Source organism: Pagrus pagrus (genome assembly GCF_965226575.1).
Source record: "Pagrus pagrus genome assembly, chromosome: 15".
Lineage (NCBI taxonomy): Eukaryota > Metazoa > Chordata > Actinopteri > Spariformes > Sparidae > Pagrus > Pagrus pagrus.
The window spans coordinates 23,303,922-23,331,746 of NC_140199.1; the positions used below are offsets into that span (position 1 = coordinate 23,303,922).

At 45.6% G+C, this 27,825-nt stretch overlaps 1 protein-coding gene across 2 annotated transcripts in view; it reads left to right on the forward strand.

The window, feature by feature from the left end:
- slit1a (slit homolog 1a) overlaps window positions 1–27,825 on the forward strand; it is a 93,616-nt gene that overhangs the window by 15,589 nt on the left and 50,202 nt on the right. The gene's annotated exons all lie outside the window — the stretch shown is intronic.

The window sequence follows — 27,825 nt, forward strand, 5'->3', positions numbered from 1 at the left end:
CAAGGTGGAAGGATGTCTGCGTTGCTTAATGAGGTCGTTTTATGTCACAGGAGAAGTCCCCTCACTCTGCCAGTGGACTCCTTTACCTCCGTTGTATGAATGAAATGTGTCCTAACAGTTTTCATTCTGTTTCCACACACCCACACATCCTTACACTCCTGAGCCCCATGCAGTGAGACAATCCCACAGTAATGCTAAACTTTTATTCCCATCTGCAACAAGACTCAATGTTTTTTTACCATTTTTTTAAAGGGATAATCAGTGTCCCTGTTGCTAGCTGATCATTCCAGCTCCCATTATTCCAGTTCAGATTACCTGGAGCATCTGGGAATAATGAAACAGTGGGACATGGAAAAATCATTTCCCTCCCTTCAACCCACACAGTGGTACGACTAACCCGTGATCCCCGGCCTCAGCCCTCCATCTGTTTATCTTGCTTTTGATGTTTAACACCATCTTGAATCTATCTGTCACTTCCGCGCAACTATCTCCTCGCGTCACCTGTCATTATGCCCAGACCGACCTGTCGAGGCTTGAGGGCAAAGCCTCATCCTCTGGGGGCAAGGCTGCGGCTTCCTAACACTGAGCAGCGCCGAGGTGTCTTGTCTAGCTGTAGGAGACGCAGAGCAGGCCGAGGCCTTGCAGACCGGCGGATGGCCTTGGACAAGCGTGATTAGTCCATCTGGAACGGCGAGCTCTGCCAACAGCCAGAGGATTGTGCAAACACAGCTCCCCTGTTTCATCCAATCTAACTTCATGCTCATTATTCTGAACCTAGCGCTGGCTTTTTCTGCCACGTTCTAGAGAATGAGACTTTGTTTAACATTGCTTAATCGATTCGCTATGTGTCTGAGTATACACTCATTTGTTCTTTATCCTTGGCGGGATAAAAGGGAGCCATAATGGGCCTTGAAGCCTTTCAGGTGTGGAAGTGCTGTACATTCTTCAGCAGTTAAAACAAATGTACAGTCCAGGGCCGCGGAATCAAAAATAATGCAGTCTTTGCAGTGCCTGTGTGTGATTGACAGTTGCTGTTTTATGAAAGACTTCTAGTGCTTGTTAAAAGTTATGTCTAGTCGCGTGGGATCAGGAGCAGCAGTAGAAGACAAAGGTTTTTTTCCTAATGTGTTTCTTAACTCCTGAACGGTGTGTCTGGGCCACACCGTGGGTTCTGGTTCCAGTCTGATGCGGTTAGGTTACAGCCTTGTCTCGCTCCCGCCAGCAGCTTTTAATGGACTTAAAAGGTTCTCCACTCCCAGGGGAAGACTTTCGCTGCTATTTCGTGTGTGCATTTGTGTGTGTGTGTGTGTGTGTGTGTCTGAGAATGACAGAGAGAGAGAGACAGACAGAGAGTCTACGGTTGCATATGTATTTGTGTCTTTGCACTTGCTCAAAGTGCTCACCGGGGCTTGTTAGGGTCTGCCTTTATGATCCTAACAAGTGAGGTTAATGTGAAAGCCCGCTGCCCTCAGGTGGAGCACTAACCCAGATGGTTTCTTGGACGCAGCATTAATTGCCCCCTTCCCTTTTTTCTGCACTTTTTTTACACTCTTCCTCTCCGTCTCTCTTCTACTACCCTCATTTTCTCTCTTTTCTGCTCATTCGGGAGTGAGGGTTCGAGGAAAAGCTTGTGTAACAAAGTGGCTATTTGTCTTCGGCGTCCCGCTGAGAGGACAAACAGAAAGAAGGACGTAGGGGATGGAGGGAGGGAGCCCCAGCAGATGAGATTGTTGCTCTCATTAAACTTTTGAGGAAAAGCTAGCCGGGTTAATGAAAGGCTGTCGGTTAAATGAGCAGAGGACTGTTGATTTGTGGGGAGTTTTTACACACTCGACTCCCGTGCAGTCATTAAGCTAACGGGGTAATGAGTTTTCACTACAAAGGGAAAATGGAGATGCTTGAAAGTGTTCTTGCTAGAACACAGATTTTTAAAATGGCAAATGTTCTCTGAGCTCTGGGCAAAATGGAACAAATTCATATTTAGGAATAATTACTTTTCATCTCTGCTACAAGAAAAAAGGTGCAGTGTGTCTTCTTTTATGTGCACCGCCGAGAATTGAGTATATGTTACTGAGCCACGTGTTCTGCTTTCTGTTTCGAGAGCCTACCTCTTTATCTCCGCCCCCGCTCCTCTGTCTCTTCCCATGCCTGAGAGATACCAGAGACACTGATGCATGAGGGCCAGAGGAGAGATAATTGGAATTGATTAGAGATGATTAGAGATAGTTAGACTTAGTTAAAGCTGTCTGTGATGGATGGCTCTGACGCGAAGCCATGGGAATCGGCGGCGCAGAGGCGAGAGGCGCGGCGCAGAACATCGGTGAACAATAACAGTGAAAATAGAGTTGCATTCATCACTGCTAACGACCTGTTGCCCCCAGCCCACCGCCTCTGACTTCTCCTCATCCCACTCCCACTGCACTTCAGATCTGTAATCTACTCATCCGTGTCTGTAATTAGTGTCTTTTCGCAGTGGGAGAGCAGGAGGAAGGAAGGACCGCGGGATGGAGGAAAAAAGAAGGGGATAGGTGAGCGGAGTCGGAGGAGTGCAGAGCAGTTAGCGTGGTGGCTGGCCCCCGGGGGATAGCATCTGGTTTGGAATCAGGATGGGGGGCTGGGGGAGGAGGAGCTGAAGGGGTACTTTGCGGTTTTTGATTACCGTGTTGCTTGTTGCTGCCACAAACAAATGCCGGCAACAGCACAGGCCTGTTTGAAGGGGTGTTGCTTTCATTAATGGCTAACGTGCGGTGTGACGTGGTGGGGTGAGGGGATGGTTAGGAGAGGTTTCCCCTTGTGTATCTCCCCAGGAGGTATGATTAAGGAGGAGGGAGGAGGGAAGGGTGTGGTAGCACCTGCACGACGGGGGGGGGAGCAGAGGAAACCCTGGCAAAGGATCGGAGAGGGGATGTGTCTCATCCTTGACGACGGGTATCCTGGTATACACAAACCCTAAACACACAGTGCTGAAATACTGACTGGGTGACACACATGCACATGCGCGCACACACGAGGGAGAGAGAAAAAAAAAGAGGGAAAATGTAAATAATACTAATTAGACACAAACACACACAGAGTAACACTATAATTACATCTCTGTGTGCTAATGTGTGGATGGCAGGCATGCACGAGGGATTACGTTCTTTATATGGCTTTGACTGTAGATAAAAGAGCGGCTTCAACTATGTGTTGATGCCGAGCTGCCTGTTCCGTGTTTGTGTTGGAGGGATGCTGTGTTTTCTGTTTGTTGATCGCTCGATGCTCGGGGAACGGTAGCTCAGTGTGAGAAGAAAGACGTGTTTGGGGGGAAGGAGATCTAGAATAAATAATGTGCACTATCATTAAACCTATAAATCAGCTCTCTGTCACCGTATTCCCACTTGTTTTTGACTTTGTTGCCGTTCCATGTAGCTGCAGTATTTCCCCCTTTTTCATTTGCTGCAGATTGATTGGCTTGTAAGACTTTTTGTGCCACAATGGAAGCAAATTAACTCTTTCAACTTTGGACTTTATGTTTATGACTGGCTGAAAGACTGCCGTGAATGTGTTGTTTTTTTTTCCTCTCCCCTCCTCATGACTGTTTTTTAAGTGTTTGTATAATACGGCGCTGTGTGTGTGTGTGCGTGTGTGTGCGTCTGTGCATGCATGTGTGTCTGGCAGGCTGTTAATGGCCCGAGCTGGTCTTGTCGTTTCCTTCTCTTTGTCTCTGCTTATGAATGACCTGCCTCGACGTGCTAGGTCTCTCTCGCTCTCTGCCTCAGAGGACCGCTTGGGCCCCCGCTTGGCAGCAGTCCCCATGGCAACCCGTCTTCATCAGGCGCTTTCTGTGCCATCGATGGCAGACATCCTGATTTCTTGACTGCGGTTTGTCTGACACTGAGTAAACACTGACAGCAAAGACTTTAGCGAGTAAAGTTAACTTTAGATACAATGCAAGCAGGGCATCAGAGAAGCTGGCTACTTAAAGGGTCAATCCACCCCAAATTCTAATTTATTTTCTACCCTTACAGATAGTTCTGGTTTCATTAAAACAGATCTTTTAGATGTCTGTATCTGAGTTTTGCCGTGCTCACAACACTGAAAAATTGAACAGTGTCATCTCTCTTTCTTTGGTAGAGCTGAAAATGGTTCAAATTGATGTCTGTGGATGATCCGGAGAAACAGGGACACTGTTTTTTTTGCAGTGGCTGAAGTTCTATTTTGCAACGCTGTGAGCACCACCACCAAATTTCAGTTCTCAGACGCAGATATATTAAACCCTAGATAAATAAAAGCAAAACCATTTGCATAATTATATACCTAGAGACAAGTCAGAAGTATGTTGTTTTTCTTCTAATTCGGGTGAACTGACTCCTCTAACTAAGTTCTAACTTTTCTAGATGCACGGCCAGAGTTGAGATTTTCTGCGGGAGTGTGACATACCTGACCTGTCGGCCAACCGAAAAAATACCAAGCAGGCCTCAACTCCTTGCCCCTGCCCCTCTTCCTGCCCCTGTCCTTGTCAGCTGGTAAAAGTGGCTTTTATGGCTTGTCGCTGTTTTCTTTACGAGTCGGACCGTGTGTGAGAGAGAAATGCAGACCAAACCATGTGAGGAGAGCGGAAGCCAAAAGGGGGTAATTTAAAAACCACTCCGCCATCTGAAATATTCACAACCGCAGCACAAGGGGAGCGAGAGAGAAGGAAAGAAAGAGAGGAGGCAAAAAAAAGAGACAGACAGACAGAGAGAAGAGGAAAGTGAAGAAGAGCGAGTGAGACGGTCAGAGGTGCAAAGATGTGGCGAAAGCAGGAGAGAAACAGCGGTGTTTATATTTACTAACGATTCTGTGTCCTGCCTCATGAATAATTGAACAGATGGATTGAAGCTTGTTAAATATTCACACTAAAGCGCTGGGACATCAGTGCTGTTTTGCGTGTGAGTGTGTGTGTCCAGCGTCTGGTACAGACTGCTCTACATACTCGCTCATTGATGCTCTAAATATTCTCACAAGCACGCACACACACACTTCTGCGATGACCATCCCAATCATACACATGTGCGTGCTTCTGTTTGTTTGCATGTGTGTGTGTGTGTGTGTGTGCCGTGCACATCTTCACATCGGGGACTGGCCTGGTCATTATGAATTGATACGGCATGAATAAGACATCACAGTGTGGTCTAGATCCGTCATGAGTATACACACACAGGGATTTCACTCGTGGAGCTGCAAAGGAGGCCTCCTCCTCCTCCTCCTCTTCCTCTGCTGCCGACAGTTTGCCTCTGTGATGGCTGGTGGCTGCCTGGTCCAGATTGGAACTGACACACATGGGAGAAAAGGCTGCCCTCATGTCCTCACACACACACACAGACACAGACACACACCCGCTGGAATCTCCAAGCAGGGGCTTGTGGAATGCTGCAATTCCAGCCAGGAATAACAACCCATATAGTTCTAGTTGGGTTGTCCTGCTTGTGTGTGTATGCACACATGCTTCTTGGACATGTGTGTGCATAATGGCTCTGTACAGTGAAGCAGCATGGAGCATGAATGCCGCCATCAGAATGAAAAACCCAGCTCATTCATCACAGGCTTAATAGAGTGCAATCTCCCTGCGATAGGTGTTTCCCTCACTCAGCGCATCTGTCCATCTCGTTACGGCTCAGTTCGAGATCTGGGGTTTCGATCAGCGCTATCTGCTCTGGATCGTCATGTGGAAGTGTCGTGTGTGAGGAGCTTAGCAGGACGACTACAGTGTCTGCGTGTAATCTCTAGTTATGAGCTGTTAGGGTCTGGACTTGAGACTCCGGAGCTCAGTGTTGGAAGTAACCCAAGCAGACCCAACACAGCCTTCTCCTTCCTTTAGTTGGGGAGGGGAGAGGGAGATCAAAACCCCTCCCAACATCCACCCAAAGCAGGAAGAAGCTCAAAACGACCCATATGCTGCCCGGTGCACATGCCCAGCAAACTCACACGCGTACAGTAAATGATTGTTCCTGGCCCATCCTGTGGCCTCGGGCGCTGTCTCTGATTCTGAGATTTAAAAAGAGCAAACAAACAAACTGCAGGGCAAATTATGCCTTCAAACACACACACACACACACACACACACACACACACACACACACACACACAAATGCCATTGCACACATACTTTGCCCACTCCTCCTGATTTGCTGCTGTAGCAACCAATACTCTGCGGGGTTCTGACTCAGGCTGTTTACCTTTTCTGAGCGAGCGGCAGACACACACACACACACACACACACACACACACAGAAAGAAAGAAAGAAAGAAAGAAAGAGTTGAGAGGCGAAAATGGTTAAAAAATGAGACTCATATTTTCTGAACCAGATCTGATCCAGTTGCTTGGGAAAAGTGTGGTGTAATGGATGGAAAGAGATTTTTGGATTTTTAGTTGTGTGTATATGTAATTATAGGCTTTGAGACGCATCCCTTTATCCTCTGGAAGGAGAGTCTATGGTTGAACTCCTTCCTCTTCCCTGTGGCAATATTTCTGCGTGTGTGTGTGTGTGTGTGTGTGTGTGTGAACTCTGGGCTCTGTCTCCTCTCTGTCTGTTGCGAGCCGGTCCATTCTTAGGGCGTTATACTTAGCACACCTCCAGGCCTTTTGTTCTTGAGGCTCCACAGGCTGCAGAGCTGCTGCCACACAGCAGAAAACGTGGTGACTGTTTCAGTGAGTGCTTCACTGTAGAAAGACGATGGCTTGTGTGCCGCAGGGTTAATGAGGTTAAGATGGTGCAGGCTAATGGTGAAAGAAGCAAACTTGTGGCAACAGGTTTGTTGGTTTGAATCTCAGCTGAGAAAATGTTAGTTGGCAAAGTGAATGAGGCTGTTGAGATGCCCTTCAGCACACCACCTCCTTCCTACAGCTCTGATAGAGCTGCTAATTGACAGTTGTGGACTGTTAGGAAGCTGCTGTGTATTATATTTCACTGGGAGTGTTTAGATGTGTTGCAGTTATGGCAAAATCAGGGCAACATTCAGATGTTTGTAGTACTTCTTATATATTAAAAATGGACAACAACACACCTTGACTACATGTTCATTTTTCAAATTCATTTGGCATTCATACAGATTACTCTGCATATATCTGGCAATTGATTTTGCATGTGCACCACATACGCCAAGTGACCTGAATGCTTAAAAAAGTAAAAGAGCTTTTATGTTTCAACAGAAACTGCAAAAAAAAAAATCATAAAAGTGCTGTAACACTAGCATGTACATCTACTTAACCCCACCTCATCAGTGTTCTGGTTCTGTATTTTAATATTTAGTTCATTCCAGCTCTCATTTATCCAGCCTCATTAGAAGAGCCAGTGCTACAGACAATGTTTCTACCCAGTCTCTTTGTAGCTTTAATGAGACAGTCTTTTCTCAACAGATCTCTTACAGATACGCTTTTAGGGAATGCATTTACTCCTTCGATATCTTATTATAATACTTACTATGAACTATAATCCAAGATGCCAGCAACAAGTTGGGACAGGGGCAACAAAGGTTACCTGTTAATAATTAATAATGTTAACAATAAACACCAACAACATCAATCTGTTCTCCCTTTTTCTTTTTAAAACTTTGCGACTCTTTTCTATTGACCACCAGACACTCACCAGACTTTATATTACAGCTGTTACTCTGAGAGAAGTAAACACTCAGATCGACCTGTATATCCACATCTGGTTACTCACAGTAATGAGTTATGAGTGCGTGTAAACATGCTCAGGGTGACTAGTGGAAAAAGACAAACAGGCACAGCACCACTTTCAAGTAAAGTTTAAATATGCAGCTATTTCAACTGTTTTCAATGCCGACTCCAACCAGAACCTTCTGTCCTGCACTCTCTCCTCAGCCATCCTACTTTCTCAGTAAACAAAAGACACTTGTCTGCTTAGGTAAGTGGACTGCCCACATTCCAGTAAAAATACATATTGAGCCGTGCAGGGCCAGCGAGCACAGCAAAGAGGAAAAACTGAATTCCAGTACAAATGTCTATCTGTTTCCAATACTGGCTCCCTCTCTCAATTCTCTCCTGCTGCCATCACAGCATGAAGCAGTGATCTCATTAGCCCCGGAGTGCATGTGCACACCGACTGTGGAGATATTTTATGATGAGAAACAGTATGTTGTTCTGTGCAGGGGGTGTCTTTCCTTCATAGCTTTGTACAGTATAACAGGAAATCGCTGGGGGATGGAAATCGATTCCCCTTCCCCGCTGTTTCAACTACACGCACGCACACCTGCCCCACCCAAACAAAGCTTCCTCAAATGAGAGTTACATCCGAGATGCAGCCAGATGCGTGTGTGTGTTTACCTGTTGTGCATTGTAACCAAAGGAAGGCCTGCAGTCACACCGATCTGACACCTCAGACGGCCGGAAGAGGAGGAGGAGAAAGGCTTTGAGTATTGATTGAGAAGGAGGTATAGGCACAGTTTGAAAGCAGAAAGGATGAAAGAGAGGAGAGCCATGGAAGAGAAATGAAGCTGGGGCGGGAGAGGAATATAAAACATGTTTTGGTTATTATTTATACAGCACGGAAAGTTGATTTTTTTTTTTTCCCCTCATAAACTTTAAATTGTTTTTTCGGATAGTTTTAAAATCCCTTCCTCCGAAATCCATTGTAGCGCTGCAATGCAATGGAGTAAACAGACGGAGAATGAGAGCAGTGGAAACTGAGTTAGAGGGCAATAGAAGGACCTGAGAGTGACAGACAGTGCCTGCGAAGCAATAAATAGTGTGGGGATAGAGTAAGTGGGGTTGGCAGATAAAGCGGAAGAAAGAAGAAGAGGCAGGGAGAAGAAAGATTGGCCTCATCTGTAGACTTTGAAAGGATTCTCATCTCTTCTCATCTCCGTGGCCGTGCTGGGAGACAGAGAGGGAGAGGGAGCCAGGGGCACCTGCAGTGGAGCATTAGCCAAAAGCCCCATTATCACTTCAAAGCTGGACTGCTGCTGGAGGAGGCCTGAGTGACACTGGGGCCCTGTGGAGGATGAAACACCGTGCAGAGATAGGAGTAGAGAAAGCCTCCTCCCTCTGTCAGCTTCTCCCCCTTTTCCCTCTATCATCCCCCCTGCCCCCTTTTACCGTACCTCACTTCTTCTCTGTCATCTACCTTGTCCTACCTTCCTTATCGCTTCCCTTTCCTCCCCCTCTTTTACTTCCTTCCTGGGTCTTATCTGTGTCTTTAACACCTGGCTGCCGGGATGGCAAGCTCTAGATCTCTTTCTCCGCTCCCTCCTGGCTGAATTTCTCCATCATCTCTGGCTTATAAAAGGCCCGGGGACTGGACGCCCTGATGAGCCCCAGGCTGCAGTAATGAGCTTGCAGGCTCTTTCATGTGAAGATCAAGCCGATGGCTGGAGGGTGTGTTGTTGGTGCTGGTGTTAGTGGAGTGGATATTACCAGCATTGGAGAATAGAGGAGTAGTAGGTCAACCCTGGACCAGCCAAGACCTGGAGATGCAGGCAGTTCCCATGAAGTCAAGAGTGTCCCAGCCAGACGCAGAGACACACAATACCGTCAAAGAACAGGACAAATCATTATAGTCGGTGTAAGTTATAGCATTCCTCTGTCCAATACATTATCCCAGAGACCTTTCCCGATATTTACAGGCCACAGAAGGTCAGATGCTTTAAGCAGGACAACGGCATAGGCCAGAAATCAATGGCAGTCACACAAACTCATACAACATTTTCGATTACTACTCTCCGTTTGCTCTCTAGAGTGTGTCAACACTTCATAAAATTGCCATCTGAATAAGTCCAGAGAGCGACAGAGGGATATTTAAACAACATCTGATGCACTTTGATTTGACTTCGCCACTCCTTAAATCCTCCTTCCCCACTCCTGTTAAATCCTCCAAAACCAATCTATGCATGTGTGTGTGTGTGTCTATTAATCCGTAACGCATAGCCGCACACTATTATTGCTCCCTCCCCCTGACACCTTCATTAGGCCCACAGACAGGGATTACTTCTGACTTGTAGATTCGGCCACTTTCCTAGCCCCATCAAGGCAGGGCTGTGATGTCCATGCAGGTTGGGGTTGCAACTAGTGATTATTTTCATCACTGATTTAGTATTTTGTCTGTTACATGTCAGAAAATAATGAGAAACACCCATCGCAATCATCAAATAGCTTGTTTTTTTCCAACCAACTGCTCCAAGCCTAAAGATATCCAATCAACATTGGTATAAAACGGAGAAAAGCAGCCAGTTCTCGCATTGATTTTGCCAAAGAAATAAGGGTACAGTCTGTGTTTGTGTGTCAGTGTGTGTGTAGTATACGCTCGGAGTAGAGGGGATATGCCCAGGTTCCACTTCATAAAACTGTTGTAAAAGAGAGGAGGCCAATTCATGGCTAACAAAGAGTTTTCACAGACTGGTGCTCGACAGCCCTCCACACTTCCCCAACACTCATTTTATATCCTCTCTTTCCTCTCCTCTCCCTCGCTCAACTCTTTCTCAAAAGTTAATTTGTTAAACATCTTTGATATTTGGTTTGTAAAACGTGCTAGAGTCTAATTTTTAGGATCAGAGGAGACGTCTTACAGGAGTACTCGTACTCCTTTGGCAGGAGATAATGGCTTCTGCCTAATCAAAGATGAACATGTGTTGAATACCTCAGTGAGATCATTACAGCGTGAGCCAGTTATCTGGGCATGTTTGACTTTTCACTCGCTGTCTTTTTATAGTATGGCTCCTAATAGTTTCTATGGAGACTGAATTGGCAAAGTGTTGTTGTGCTGCGTTTGGCCCCACGGCAATCTCACCCTCATTCACCTTCCTACCTGTGTTTCTGGATATAGAAAGCTGAAAGATGGTGATACATCGGTGTTAACAACCTCACTCCTCCAAGGGCGGAGAGAGGGAGAACTGATAAAAGTTTCTTTCGTGTTAAACAAGTCAGGTCAAAGCTTTGGGATGTCAGTGTCAACAATCGAATTAGTTAAGTTTTCTCAGTTGATTGACAGATGTCTTGTTGCGTAGAAGGGAGCAGCAGATTACATAACATTTCATTTTTCTCTTCTTTTTTTTTTGCTTTTCTGTTGCTACCCCCGCCCCACCTTACATGCTGTGTGCAGATGTCAAGAGGAGATAGAGATAGGGGTAGAAAAAATGTGATTATTTTGAGGTTCTTTGAGGTATATCAGTTTCAGACAACACAATACCAGACAACATATGAAGAACAGAGCTTACTTATGGAATGTAAGTTAAGGATGCTGGTTTGAATTTGGTGAGGTTTAGGAACAAAAACTATCTGGTTAGGTTTAGGAAAAGATTAATTTGTTCAAAATTCACACACACAAGAGACCTGGGTTTGTTACCAACCAACCAACTTATCCAAAACCATGAATTTGTTTCCCTTCTCCACCATTCTTAAATATCCCACGGTTGTCAGAGGAAACGGAAATACGAATCAGCTGCGTGTAGAACCAATCAGATTGGAATCTTCTGCATGCTAATTAGGTAGCGTGAACGTGTTGTGGCCCTGGAACGCGGCCGCCACCATAGCTCTTTTTTATTTTCAAGTTGTGAGAGTGAGCTGAGCGGAGCGGAGTCGAGCGGAGACGTCCAGCGGGGTTAGAGAAGCACAGCCTTGTTTCCCAGGCAGGCACCCTCTTTGTGACATGGTTAAAGATGTGTCCTAACACCATTCCCATCACCCCTCGTCCCCTCCTCTCCCCACCTCGGCTCCCATCCCTCCATCCCTCCCTCCATCTCCAGAGAATAGCCTGCCCTTTGCTCGAGCCATTCCTTCTCCTCGGAGCTCATTGTCCCCTCGTTGCTAGGCAATAGCTAGGGGCCTCATTTAGATACAGGGGGGAGCCGGGGTATTTGGTACGAGGTCAGGGCTGACAGAGGTGATGTGAAGGTGTGTGTGTGTGACTACGCACAAGGTTTTACGCACGCATTTTTGGCCATCAAATTGTGTGTGTTTGTGTGCTGAGGTTAACTCAACTAAAAGTGAATCAAAAAAATAGAATTAGAAGGAAACGTTAAAGTTTACCGGAATAAAACCAAAAACTTAACTGAGACGATATTGTGTGCTTACAAAACTAACTAGAATAAAATCAAAATATACATGAAATGTCTTTAGTTTCATAATATGAACCTCAAACTAAAACTGAAACTTCTAAAAACTAAACTAAAACTTGACATTTTTTAACAACAAAAACAAAAGTTTTACAAAGCAAACCCACTCTGGAAACTAAACAGAATTATAAAACGAACATTTAAAACAGAATAGAAATGAAAACAAATGAAAAACACAAAACTATAATAACTCTGGTGTGTGTCTGTGTGTGTGTTTGGTTAAGGGTCAGGCGTGACAGCGCTGGCACAAAAGGCCGGGGTGTGACCAACCCCTCCTTCACCATTTATTAGCCTATTCAGTCACCCACTCCCCTGCTCCGAGCCAGGCTGGGCCAGGAGGCAGCCGAGCTGTCAGTCAACGGGGAGGGGGAGGGGCAGCGAGGGGATCCCAGAAAACATAATTAATGTGTAACACAAGAGCTGCCGTATCGCTCTAAAGAGGAAATTAAAGAAACAAGCAGCCACTGTAACGGCAATTACGCGGCGCTGAATGGACCACTGTCTTTGAGTTGTCAGAGCTGTTTCAGCCACTCACACCTGCTCTCTCTCTTTCATCCCTCACCCTCTCTCTCTCTCTCTCTCTCTCTCTCTTTCTCACTCGCTCGTTCTTTCTCTCCATCCTCACTCTGCGCTCCTCTCATTCTGTAAAACACGCACCAGGGGAGAGCCTCTTTGTCAACCGCCCTCCTGAATTCCGATCCTGAATCGTCAAGCTGGCTGTGGCTGGCCGGCCTTGGAGAGCCCTGGAGTGGCTTTCAGAAAAAGCTCCACCAAACACACGCACGCACACACACACACACACACACACACACACACACACACACACACACACACACAAACTATACTATTGTTTGCAAAACTGAAGCACTCATCAAGAGAGTACGAGTGGTGAAATGAGTAAAACGTCAGGCGACATTTTTTAGTAAATGAACCTTTATTCAAATGAGGCCCGTCCTCGCCTGTATTCCTCTTCCTCTCCCTCTACAGTACAGTCTATAGTCCACGTGACTGCGTGATTAGCTGCAGAGGCTTGTTCTCTGATATCATTAGGTTCTGCGGTTCATCCCTGAGCCCTTAGAGCAAAACCAACCACCACTGTTTTACCCCCAAATTAAGCTTCATTAAGGATGACTCACTGTCAGCGTTATGTGTCTGTGAGTCATCGGTGTCTTTTATGCAACTTTTTCTAACACACAAGACTGGCAGACTTTGCTCTGTGCCCCTCGTCTGTCTGTCACACTTCCCTTTTATCTCATCCTCCTGTTTATCTGGGCCTGCTGACATTACAAGACAGTGTGTCACAGCTTTCTGTTCTGTCCCAGCAAGAACGTGAGTAGCAGCACACTAGCACCCAGAATGGATTTTGCAACGCGCTGCAGAAAAGCTGTGAGGTTGCCGTGTGGAAAAAGCATTCCCTCAGGAGTCAGTTTCCCCCCCTGCAGTGCCCGTGTGTGTGTGTTCCAAGGCTGACCGGGGAGCTGAAACTGTTGCGGATTTCCAGCTAAATCGCTGCCGTGTGTTCTCATCGCTCATAATGAGTGAGAAGGAATGTGTTGTCCTCACCTGAGCTGTAGCCGATAGCAGATATGAAAATGATCCAACATGCCTACGCAGAGGGAAGAGGAGAAAGCCTGGCACTGCGGAGGGCATACCTGCGCTGAGAGGCAGGGTGTGCCTGGCCTCTCAGAGTTCACCGCTCTGACAAAACCGCAGTGGTAATGCAGCAGAAAATGACTCCAGAAACTGGCACATAAACTTGGACTCAGTGCCACATCGGGAGAGTTTCCGGAAGAGTCATTAAGGAATCATTGAGTGAGGGAGCGGAGAGATTCATATTCATGGAATTCATCAAAACAAGTTATTGAAAGCGGCAAATGCATTCATTTAGTGGCTCGGCTGAATTCATCCATTGGGCTGCATTGATGTGGTGTTGACCCCGCACCACAGCGTGCACTGCTGTCAGTGTGGCTTTGTTGGTGGAGCAGTAACCTTTCTTTGTACCCATGTTTGGGCCAGTAACCTTGCTTTGTGTTGCTGTGTGTATCAGGGTGTAGTGTGACTCCCCTTCTCCATAAATCACTGTCAGATTCCAATGGTACGAAACAAAGCCCTCGCCCGAAGCTTGGATAATGGGGTTGTTGGAGTGTGTGTGTGTGCGTGGCCGTACGTGCATGTGTGTCAAGCCCTGTAGCCCTTCATTTACCAATCAGCACCCAACAGAGTTTATGAAAATTCATTGAGTGTGAGATGAGCTTTTTTCTTCAGATGAATATTGCACGAAACGCAGCATTGGGTGACAAAACACTCCATCGATTTCAAGGAAGGAAGGAGGGGGAGACTGAGGGAGGGGGCGGAAAGAAAAGGATGAGGGAATGAGGTTGATCGCTGGTGCGTGATGGAATAAACTGCAGAATTTCTGTCACTGCATGCGCGTGTGTCACTGTGTGTGTGTGTGTGTGTGTGTGTGTCCCACACAGGGGGCTAATAAATAAATGATGTTTGAAATGAGAGCAGCTCTCCGTAGACCATCTCCACTTCATGAGAAGTGCTTGTTTACAACTCCACACACACACATACGCACGCTTTCACGTGCACACGCTGCATCTATGGCTACTGGAGCTGAGGATTATACTGTTGCTCTCCTTTCCAGGAACATATGTCTGTCCTGTGAGCGTCTAAGTGTGTGTTCCCACTCGCAGGCCTTCGTCACATTACACTCCGCATTCCATCCATGTTGATGGTGAAGGGATGGGAAGCATTACCATGCAGGCCAAAGCAAACACACACACACACATGCATATAAACACCTACCTTGTGAGAGAGGCTGGAGAGCATTAGTGAGCTCAGCAGAGCAAACACAGTGATAAAGGCAGGATTTGGGCAGATTCTAATGGGAGGAAGCGGTGGGGCAGGGTGAGGATTTACCCCCGGTATCCCCGCAGGCCCGGGCACGACAGAAGCCCCTGAGTTTTGTAACCAAACAGTGTGTGGCGCTGACTCACGGTTCCTGTGTTTGCTCTGCGGGCTGTCCTAACATATCATTACTTCTCTCAGGAAAGGCAAGCTTCTCCTCAGGAGAGTCGGCTGCCTATACCTTCCAGACAAAACCTGACCTTTTACTTTCTCTCTTCGGTAAATGAGCCGATGCCATTCTCGATGAGCTGTGAGTGTGGTGGTGGTGGTGCTCGTGAGAGAGAGGGATTCATGGGTGTCAAGGAGAGGGCAGTTGTTGCACAGAGGATTCCCACAGTTTCATTGTTTTTGGAAGATTTTCAAACATCCCATTTCTAGGCAACTGAAGCAAAGGTCAGAATGGAGGAAGGAAGAGAGAACAACAGACTCAAAGGAGGAGATGGAGAGAGAGAGAGAGAGAGAGGAAGAAATGGGTTGATGGTAGGGGATACAGCTTCGGAATGCTGCAGTGGTTTTAATTACAGACAGAGGAATAGTCTTTTTAAATATTTAGAGTGCAGATGATCTCTTTGGCTGTGTGCGTTTGCGTGCATCAGGCGCAGTGTGCATGTGTTTGTGTGTGTGTGTGTTCGTGGATTGTCATGTGAGAACTTGTTTGTGTGTGCACATGTTGTGCACATGGTGTCCTGTGAGTTACTGAGGGCATGTGTCTGTGGGTATACGTGTGGGGGGGCATTACATGTGTGTGTGATGAGCATGTGGGGACTGCATGTGGGTGCAGCAGTTGATGTGAAGCATTTCACTAACTGCAGGGTCACCTTTGTGTTAAAACCTTCTTAAATTACATTTAGGTGATTTTCATGCTTTCAGATTAAAGGTTTGGTCACAACTTGAGAGAATTTGCCAACTTTTCCAAAACTTTCAGAACTATAATGATGTTAATTTTAGAAATATATCATCATTCAGATAAAAGAGGGCCATTGTTAGATCCTGAATATAGAGACTGAAGGAAATGTGTTCATAGCATTAAATATTGATCACTTTCAAGAATCAAAAGTTGGCATCAAATGCTCAAGTTAACAAATTCCTTTTCATTGAAATCATGACTAAGACTTTTTAGGTTAAGTTCTTGTAAGGCTGTTTGTGTTAAGATGTGAAAGACTGACGCACTGGGACTTTTTGCCAAGTTTGTTAAATGAAGAATAAAAGATTTTGTTGAAAAAAGTACACTCATGATACTCCTACTAACCTCCTGAATAAAGTGTCACTTGTAGAAAATGTTGGTACCCAACGACAGGCAGAGAATGTGAGAAAGACGCACAAGCTGCAGCTTAAACTGCAATGCAAAAGAGATTCTGTTTTAATCCCGCTTGACTCGGGCCATCAAAAAGCAGAGAAAGGCAGTAAAAATAAGCTATAAATGAGCTGGAGTGGGAAATAAAACAAGACACTTAAGACAGACTTAAGAGAAGTGCTTTACAGGTGCTAAGTGCTGGATCTTGACAATGTGGGTCATGTTGTGAGAGACAAGTCTGGACTGCTCTCATGGTTTAGCACTCGGGCCGGCTGCATCCGTCTGACTGACGTTAGGGTGCAAAAAGATAGAAGGGCCATAATCTCCTAATCATTAAACAGGGAACTACAGGATGTAAAGAGATGTGGCTGCTGTCTGCCAGGACTAAGTCGGAGGAAGTCAGGCTGCCGGAGTTAAGTGGAGCAATATCCTCCTCGCATGTGTGAGGGGGCTGCTCTTGTTAACTGGGTGCTATCATGAGCAAACAGTCGCTTGGTCCCTCGCTGTATTGTGTGTTTGTTCGGAGCGATGCCAAGGCCGGTCCAGACTCAGACCCAGAATGGTAAATAGGCTGTAATTTTGAGGCGGCGCAGCGTTCTGCAGGCTCACATTGATCTGTCATTGACAAAGTTAATGAGCGTGGACATGAGGCACGGAGTCTCGCCACAAAGACATCAAAGTGCCGCCGCTGTGACTGGCCCGCTGTGAGACTGGCCTTCAGGCAGACACCCAGGCTGCCGCAACCCCTGACTCCCCAGGAGGGGCGAGGAGGAGTGAGGGGAGGGGAGGGGATGGAGGTGGAGGGGATCTTGGCACCATGTGTGGAGGAGTTTGTATGTCTTCATCCTTTTCTCTCTGTCTCTTTCACAACACACACGCATCTCTGGTGGGTGTTTGGCATGTGTTTGTGGTTTTATGCAGAGTTAATGGGAGAGCAGCAGCAACTTTTGAGCAGCAAACAAGATTCCTAAACTCGATACCGCAAGCCTCTCCTCACCACCTGCTGCTTGGGAACCTGCTGGCTACACACACATATGCACAGACACACACACACACACACACACACACAAAAGTCTTGCTACTAGGTAACCCGCTGGCTATCTGCCTTTTCATTCCTCTCTGTCAACAGCGAATAAGAGAAGGGGAAAAAGCAAAATCCAACAGCAAATATTAGCCTATGCAGACAAAGGCATTCCAGACGGGGTTGTCACTCTCACCCGCTCATCCTTAAGGTCCCATCCTCCTCCTCCCTCCCCCCCACCTCCCACCCTCTCACACAGCCACTCCAGTTCCTTCCTTTATTTCCTCCCAAGGTCTCTCTTTTCAGCCTGGAGCGAGGTATCTCTCGCTATCTGTGACACTTTTATTCAGTTGTTCAACTGTCATTTCAGAATCATAAAAAACGTTGTTGTTCATACCTAAAAAACGTCAAGTTGTTCAGCCAATCCAAAGTTGAGTTGGCGACTGTTGGAAGAAGAATCAGCTATTTTTTTAATGTTGTCTTTGTCAGTGTCAAATGTCATATTTAGTCATCCTGTTTTCAATTCAGTCAAAGTTTTACTGGACTAAAAGTTTGGATATATTTATCTAGTTGTTATCAATGAAAATGGTTTTAAGTTTTTGATTGTTTTAAGTCAATTTAGTTCTTTTTGAGACATTAGATTGTATTGAACATTTCAGTCAGTCTTGTCCATCCAAAACCAGTGGCTGACCCAAGATGTTTTAGGGGCAGGGCTGAAAAAAATAAAAAGGGCACCAGTGCACAGAGAATTACCCTGTTTTATCGACCATAGCAGCATCCAAGAGGGCACTTTTGCATCCCGTCACTCCCCCTGAACACAGGTTAAACGATCAGGACAGCAGTTTTGGTCTGATGGCATCAATTAGAGGAATTCATCCAGTCATTTTGATGCTAATCAAATTCATTCTGATGGAAATGTGAAGACAGCACAAACACATGCTAATAAGTTAGCTGCTCAGGTGTCAGGTGCTGTTGTTTATGACTGCAAAGCTTTCTTCTGCTGTTTCTTGTTTTTACTTTGGCTGGCTTATACTCTGTTACACACTTGATTCTGTGAATAAAATCACTGCAACCTGATTCAGTCAGCTAGAAAGAACAATCAGGGTGAAAACTAAAAACAGTGAAACCAGGAAAGGACAGAGACCATCAATAACAGATTGACCCATTTTCTTCAAATTGACTGCTCATATTGTAGGCGTCTCATTCCCCCTCACCCCCACAGCTCATGTCCTCCCTTCTTTTTAGTAGTCCTCCTCCTGTTCGTCGTCTTCCTCCCTCCCTCCCCGGCCTCTGGGGGTTCAGATGTCATCCTCATCCTTGTCAGAGGAGTCTAATGGATCGGTCACGCTCAGGGCCCTCCCAGCCTGACTCACAGAGCCACGGGTGAGAGGTCACAGCTAGGGTGAGATAGGAACCTCGGAGAGAGGACATCCGCTCGGCTGTTCCCAGCCGCGAGCGCGTCGCGCAGTAAAGTGTGTATGTGCGTGCGCGTGTGTTATTTTCTCAGTAAACACCTTCTCGGTGCCAGTGCGCGGGGTAGCCGAGGGGACGATTTGCACAGAGCCGTAAAACACACTGAAGAAAATGTAGCATTGTCAGGTAAGCATACTAAAGTGTGCTTACACACACACACACACACACACACACACACACACACTCTGTGTCTGGCATATCCATCATAGCCTCTCGGGGCCTCCTGTTCTTTGTAGAGGTCAGAGTTGAAAATGGTAGAAAGGACGCCTACATAGACGTACAGCGTAGTGTGTGTGTGTTTGTGTGTGTGTGTGTGTGTGTGGGTGCCAGATCTGTGCACAGCCTCAGTGTTGATTAGGTCTAGACCAGCGGGGTGATCTATTGCCATCCCAAGAAACACGAACCAAATGTATGTCTGGCAACAAGGCAAGTCAACACATATGATGATATATGACTGGAAGTTCTGAGGGTCAGCGGCACTTTTTCTCCCAACAGTTGATGGTCTTTCTTGTGGTTTTCTTGATAGTTGCAGGATTTTCTTTTCGTCAGATCCTTTCTTTCTCCCCCCTCGGCGCAGATATGGTATGGGAGAAGCTCGGCAGGCACCATTAATGCAGAGCACATTTCCACGCTGCTGTTGCAAATTTCTTTTGTTTCATATTTGACTTGTGTGATTTTATATTGCCAGCCTATTGTGTCCTGTCCTCCCCTGCATCTTTATTATCCTTTGTTTCTCCTCCACCACCACCCTCCTCTCCTCCTCCTCCTCCTCCTCCTCCATCTCCTCCTCCTCCTCCCTCTCACTTTTTTCTCTCCCTTTTTTCCTTGGTGGTGAGTTTTAATTTCATGCCCCCTGCTCTGGCAGTTGGTCCTCCAGTGAATGCCAGGCTGGCTTTGTGACACACAGCTTCCTCGGGGGCTACCAGTCTCTCTAACACACACACACACACACACACACATAGGCACAAATATGCATGCTCTCAGCCCCGCGGCTATGAATCTGCATCCATGCAGAACTTATGGCAATAAAATGATCCAGAAGTTGCTTTCAAGAGCGCACAAAGACGCATGCTGTCGGAGACGTGATCACACAAGCCAGCGCAGCGGCATGTTAGTTCAACTCGTCGTACGATTGGACTTGATTCAGTGTTCACACATATGGAACAAAAAGCCACTGTATTCACACTTATCCATCACAGCTGTCATTGTTTCAGTAATTTATCTAAAGGTATTGGCCTCATCTGGCTAGCGACAGTGCGCTAACTGTCCTGGCATGCATTCATTACTCCACACATACGACTCGCAGCCCCGGGGAGTAATCAGTCTTTATGCTAATGTTTGTGGATGATGATGGATGTGCTTCAGCCTCCATTGTGTTGAACTCTATCTGTTACAAAAAGGAAAGACTTGTTTCCTTCATGCAGGGTTATATTTATCTTTAGTCGCTCTTGTCAAGATGACTCATAAAGATTATGCTGCCTTTGAAGTGATTAAGTTATTTCATTGATTCAGTTTGCTGTTGAAAGTAGACAAAGAGATGCTTAAGCATCAGTCTGTCTGTGTATGTGCGTCTCTGGTATGTGTGTTTGGCCCTCGTGGTAATAATCCAGTCCTACGGCTGCACCTCTGCAAGGGTTCATTAACCCTGAAAGCTCAGTCTTCTCAGGCCTCTTCTTCATCTCCTGAGCATTGCAGATCACATCTGCTGCTCCAGGCTGGCCACTCATTAATGAACACACCTCCAGGCCATATGTGACACTTCTAAAATATTTTAAGGAATGCAAGCTGGTGATGAATAAAAGAGGCGAGAAGGCCCTCTGTGGTGAAAGTTTTTGCCTTAAAGGGGCGGTTGACTCAAATCGCGCTCTTGCCGTTCGTGTCATCAAACCGTGGAGGCAGGTTTTATAGATCTCTGCTCTTAGGTTTGTGTTGCCGGCTAAATTCGAAGGAGGTGAATGAAATTTTAATTCAGCAAGTGACAGCAGTGAAAAAAATTACACAAAAGCACCGTGTCTTTCCAGAAAGGGTTTCACGGTTGTGCAGGATAATCCACAGACTTCACTGCAACAATTTACATTGGAACCACTTTTAACCAAAGAAATAGATCCAATGAAAACTGTTCTCATTGAGGTCTGAAGAATAATTGAAAATGTCTTGTCGAAGCAGAGAATCCATATCCACGAGCTGAAATAGTTGTCTTTGTCTGTCATTATGTGGTGGTTGTAACGCTCGCTTCACTCACTCCCCCTGCCTGCTTTGTATGTGGGCTGTCAGTGTGGGAGGATGAGGGTATTCCAGAGCAGCGTGGAGGACAGAGTAAACATCCAGAGCAGTCACTGATGTCCATTGTTACGCTCTTTTTCTCAGGACGACTCCCACCCACTGCAGCACAGCTGGGACCAACTCCATTGTCCTCTCCTTCCTCTGCCAGCCTCAGTCTTGCTCTCACAAACAGAACACACACATACAAAATGTGCATGCTTGCAAACACACACACACACACACACACACACACACACACACACACACACACACACACACACACACACACACGCATACACACACACTACCCTCAAGGCTTAGTCACAATTCCAGCTGGGTACCTTTTGTCTCCTAGCAACCAGCACCTCTGCAATTTCTGGCCTTGCACCTCTAGTTTGGACTGAGAGCCCATCCCGACATTAGGTTTGCACGCAAACACACACACACACACACACACACACACACACACACACACACACACGCTGACGAGAGTTGGGGTTTTGACTCGCTGCCTGAGTGAAATTGAATCTGAAAAGTATTGGGACGTTAGCTCTTGTGGAATGACTTTCTTTATGCAGCGAAGTTAATTAAGAGCAGTGATAGAAAGAGAGGCAGAAAATGAAAGCCTAGAGGCTTCGATTCACTTTCATTGCTTTTATTTTTTTTTTTACTTAAAGCCCCAGTTTTTACTGAGGAATTGTAGTAGCCGTAGCCCACAAAAAGACAGCATTAATAGAAACGGGCATTGAGTATTCGCATTAATTTAACAAAACAAAACTCAAAGAAAACAGCAACCGACATTCAAATGTGGCCAGACAAGAGGAGGTATGACACAAATTTATTATGAGCAACCTAAGTGAAATTTAGAGATAAAGAAAACAATTTAAAGAACGACAGCATTAAACAGAAATAAAAAAAAACCAGGAGTAATGATTCTGAGAGAGGCTGAAGTAAAATAAAGGAATTAAAAACATAGTTTAAAAGTTTGCCTGTGTCTGTTTTTCAGGCACTGAATGTAGCCGTTTGCCTTCCTGACAGCCTCATGCAATATTCATGGAAGATTTCCATAGTCTCAGAGACCCTGCAGTTATTTATTCATACCTTCATGAATGCCTTTACTGACCCCTGACATGTACACACACCTGTCACAGGGAGGAAATGCTGCCTTCTCAAACTTGTTTCTCACACAGACCCACACACACACCCACAGACACACACACAGTGCCAGCTGACCAGTGGTTAACCTTTACCTCTTTACTTATGTAACAGGCTGTCTGGGATGAGCAGTGCAGTCTGGCTGAGCAGATGGAGATGTGAACTGAACACTCCCGAGCACACAGGCTGAATTAATCCTCATACCATTGTTTTGAGTGCATCCACTGTACTGTGAATTAGTGGTGTTTTCCCTCGTTATAGGACAGCGTTATCTCTGGAGGATCGGTATATTCTCGCGCCCCTGTCTGCTTTAAGTGTTGTTCGGTCTTAAAAACATCAGCACAGTTAGCTGCTGTAGCTACGACGAAGGCTCGGCCTTAGCTGTTGATCAACTCCTCAAAAATGCTTCTGCACAGAGGACTGTGATGAGTCGGCCTGGGCTGCTTGTCTTTTCTTACACAGTGAAGAGACAACTTGAAGAAAAGAGCCTCTTACCCTTTATGCTTTTTTTGTAACAGACATCTTCTTCTTTTGCCTGATTTGCTCTCAAAAACACTTTATGTTAACCATCATTAATAAATGGTACATTTATAATTAATTCAACTTTTGTTGATAGTTATTTCACTGTTAACAAATAATAATAAAAAAACATTTATTAGGCAATTTAAAGTTTTATAAACATCAGTTTGCAGCCAAATAATGTTTGATGATGAATTACACATTATTTATTGACCATTTACAAAGTACTCCAAGCATCAGTTGCAACTTTACAGAAAACAATTACTTAGTGAATTGTTTTTTAAAATAATTTTATTGTTTGTGAACAAAGAACTAACCACTAACTAAAGTTGAATTTACCATCAGTTTACCAGTTATTAATGATGGTTGTTATAAAGTGCTATCAAAAAGTGAATTAAAGCTGAAATAATCAGACAATTGATGAGAACATATCAGCAACAATATTGATAATTGATTGACTGAAGTTATTTTTCAAACAAAAATGTAAAACTGGTTTTAGCATCTCAAATGTGGATATTTGCTGAATCATCAGTCGTCTGTTATAGTAAACTGGATGACTATGGATTTTGGACTGCTGCCTTAAAAAGAAAACGTTGACTCTAGAAACTTTTTAAATGCCATTTTTTAATCAGATGATCGAGAAAATATTTGGCATATTAATGAAAATAGTTATTAGCTGTGGCACTTTATAACAATCAAGTGAGTGAAAAGACAGACACGCTTTCCTTACGTTATTCTATATCACAAAGTGAATGAAAGAATGTGAAAAGTTACTTTCGGCAATAAAAGCAGAATGTAGCGTCGTAATGTTTGACAGAGTCATACAGTGCTGCGTGGGTGCTGTCAACAGGTGAAATCAGACGCTTTGCCTGATTTCCCTGCAGTGGAGGAACCTACGGCGATGCTGCTGTACACTGTGACGCACAAGTCGAATTCCCCCTTCCACCATCTTTGTTTGTCTAACAGCTGCTCTTGTCTTCAGCTAACCACTAGTCACCTATACTGTGTGTTTTGTGGAGCTCTGACTGCAGAGATACAGGGACAGGGAGGCCTGACACACTGCTGATTACATTGCTGTCTTGCTGCAGTAAGATAACGTGTGTGTGTGTGTGTGTGTGTGTGTGTGTGTGAGAGAGAGAGTAAAAAGCGAGGTATGTGTGTGCCTGTGTGTGCATGTGAGCGTGTCCTGTTAAAGATAAGGTGATACATGCCCAGGGTGAGTTGTTGACTTGACGTCAGCCACAATGCACCTGTCTCATACATCACGGTGAGCAGGAGGCAGTATGGGTAACGGAGGGTAGAGCCTGCAGCCTTTATTGTTCCATCACTTCACCTCTCTCCTCTCCTCTGTGCTGTGGGACAGCTCAATCTCCCACTCGGTGCAGTGCTGTCTTATTTTCCCCACAGCAAAATGATGCATATGTAATACATAAGGCTCTGCTGGATGTCGTTTTTTTTATATTCGAAGCTTTCTATCAGAATAGTTTTTGCTGAAAATGTGTGATTTCTTCAGAATCTCTTTACTGTTGTTGGCATGAAAGTGATGACGTCTTGAAAGGAGTGAGATTGTTTTGTTGTTGTTTATTTTGTTGTATAAATGTGATCTATAGTGTTGTCAGAGAGCAAACAGTGTTTTGACTGCTGTGAAAATGTTGTTTTTTAAAGGCTAAACGGCAAAAACATGTCGATTGAAGTAGAATATTATGTAAGATAAATTTTGGAAATGATTACGAATACATTTTTTTTCAATAAAGTTGGACTTTTGGACTTTGCAGCAGTCTTGAGTTATCGGAAATGTTCAGGGCACAAGAGTTCGGAACAATCCTACGCAGCCACCGCTGGAACATAATCCTATGCTAATAATATCAGTGTGGCCTCGTCTTTATCTGCAGAAATACTGGGTTTAAACACAACGAATAGACACGCAAAGAAAGCAGCATTTGAATGATCCAACAATAACAAGATGAGTTGAAGGGAAGTCATGCATTTTTTCCTTTTTAATGACTTCTTCTATTTAGCCTGGGTGTCCTTGACTGTGTGTATCTAGGCAGGTACCTTTGGGCTGTTTTTAAGTTGAGCTTTCAGAGGGATTTGAACAGAGAGCAGGCCCGATATGAAGGTAGCTACACTGCTCACCTTCCCTCTGGCTTAGTCCTCTCCTCTCCTCTCCTCTCCTCTCCTCTCGCTGATACTTTCCATGTGTGACGGCGACTGTGAGAGCTTAAAGTAATGACTGGGAGGTTTCACTCTCCATTACAGTGGGTCTAGAGTATAGAGGAGGCTGTGTACGAGCTCCTGAGAGAGAGGAAACGAGAAGATGATCTATGCTGGGGTTCATATTGGTCAGCATTCATCAAATCTCCGTACTCCCTGCGTTTCATGTGTTTTTTTTAACCCTGACCTTTTTCTCACACTGCATCTCGATGCGGCTCAAGTGCACGGAGTCGATTAAGTATCTTGAAGTGTGTTCGGTTCTCGTGTTGATTGAAACAGCTCCCGACTGTGTGCGTCGTAGTGACGGTCCTCTGATCTGGTATCAGCAGCCTGTGGTTATGTGTGGTAGATCTGTCATCATAGAGGCTCAATAACACTGACCTCAGACCAGCGCTTTTCTTCCAGGAAAAGCCGTCATCCGATCTCCGGGATCAGGTTCCACTTTCTAGGTAGCCAGCCGTTTACAAAGAGGCATCTTTAACTAGTTTAGTAAGACCACACAGTGTGTATGTGTGTGTGCGCGGGTGAGAGCAACCACCCAGATTGGCTTTGTTGTCTTCCTAAATAGCTGTCTCCTTCCCTTTCACTCCTGTCCCGACTCAGCGTGAAACATTAGTCCAATCGGGCAAAATGATTTCCAGGCTATTCTCCGAGATGGAGATCATTATTTCTGGCTTGGTGTGAGCCCCGCTGGCTAATGTGGGGATAGGTAATGGCAGTGATAATGGACCTGTTGAGAGGCATGTTTTCTCTCACCCCTCCCTCCCTTCCTCTCTGTTCTTCTCACACTTCCCTCCCATTGTCCGGCAGGTAGACAGCATGATGGATGGACAGGGCTCGGCCCGCGTCCCCGTGCAAAGCGCCGCCACCGTACACCCCGCCGTCAGTTGATAGCGCCTGTAAGCGTTTGTCATGATCGATGCCGCTCAGCCCTGCTCCATCACTCAGCTTGACTGCCAATGAAAGGCTTGGACACACTCAGAAACACAAGAAGACATAATGGCAGGGGGAAATTAGGTTGAATCGAGGGCTCCGGGAGAACGGATAGATTTTCTCCCTTCTTTCTTCGCCATGTTAACCCTTTCATTTGCTTCACGGGTGGCAGCGAAATGTATGCACTCATCTGGGATTTTTAAGCCTACGAGTACACACAGACATCATGAATCATTTACAGTGAAAGAAGAGATGTGGGCAACAGTTAAACTCGCTCTGTCTTGATTCTCCATGTGTGTGTGCGTGTGTCTGTCAACCCTCATGTGGGCTTGATAAGTTCCACTGACATCGTGTTTTCTCTTGGTGGTTGTTGAGTGTTCCAGTCTGGGAGCGCTGTGTGTTTCTCATTGGTCGCTGAGCTGCAGATGATTAGAGCGGAGTCCATCCATGAAATCCCCTTTAGGTCCCATCGACGAGGAGACAGTTTGTGGATGTGTGTGTATTATGAGAGCGGGAGACAGAGGGTGTTATGCTAGCTGTGTTTTTCAACATCCGAATAAATCACAAACCGTCTCCAGATGCGTCCGCACGGCCTCCTTTTTCCCCCTCTTTCAGCATGTATAGAAGACATTAGAGGGTTAAACATATAAATGAGCGCCCTGCCATGGCGATCCATGAGATAATGCTGCTTGATGACTTATTTCCTGAGAGTCCATATAAATAAATAGAGGAAATAGAGACTAAAGTGAAGTGACTTGCAGCTCTGCTCCATCCTTTTCTCTGGCTGTTGTTTGTACTAGTTTTGGAGGGCCGCTGTTGACATTAGCTCTTAAAAGAAATGAAAGATCTACAAAGACAAACAGATGCTGTTGAATTATGCTGCATTTGGTATCAGTGCAGTGTTTGTTTTTCATTAGGGTTCTTTGTAGAGCCTATATTTAGTCCTAGAAGGGAGGAAAGAGAGACGCTCTCTCCTGGGTTTTTGTGTGAGAGTATTCCTAAAGCAGCTTGTTTATTCCTCTCTTTATAAAAGCAGCAGTTTTCCTCCTCCTCCCACCGAGCTCCCATCCAGCTCCCTCCTCCTCTCATCTCCACCACAAAGGGACTAGAGAAACACCTTACACACCCGGCGTGCTTGCGTGTACTCTATCTGCGTGTCTCTGCATGATAATTTGCGCGAACACGAATGAGGGATTTTATTTTTAACGCTGTGTTTTGACCTCCAGATGATAATGGTAATCATGATGATGATGATGGTGGCGGTGGTGTCTGGCTCCCTTGTCCAGATTGCACGGACTGCTGCGTGGAGGTACAAAACACCGAGGGGGGAGAGAAAAGAGAGGGAAAGTGAAGGGAGACGCAGCTAGGAGGCATGTTTATCATTTATTGTAGCGAGAAAAGAAAGCAGTAACGGGAAGGTGCGGAGAGAGACGGGTGAGAAAGAAGGGGGGAGAGAGGGTGAGAAGGAAGGCGCAGATACTCTTGACCGCACACAGACACACTCAGTCACTCTCTCCGGGCCACACACACACATACACACATACAGGCCTGTGTTTTGGCAAGCACCCAAAGGCCCTGCAGCCTCGATCCATACTCTTTCTCACCTCATTCTCTTTATGTTATCCCCCACTCTTAACACCTTCCCTCTTTTTTCATCTGCCTGACACGGCGGGTTTGTTGTCTTCTACAGTTCTCTGGACCTAAACCAAAGATATGTCTACACATAAATGTTAACATAGTATTTTTTCCGCTTTATCAAGACCTTTCTGAAGCTCAGAAAATGGCCTTAATCAAAGAATATCATCTACCTCCTGACGCTTCCTTCACAACCTTGCCTTCCTCTTTGTTCAGCCATTGCTTTCTTATAGTTTGTTGGAGGTTGTAGCTCCTCCAGTGACAGGGCTAATGGCTCCATTTCTACAATTGATCGAGCCATCATTAACTTCCTCTAC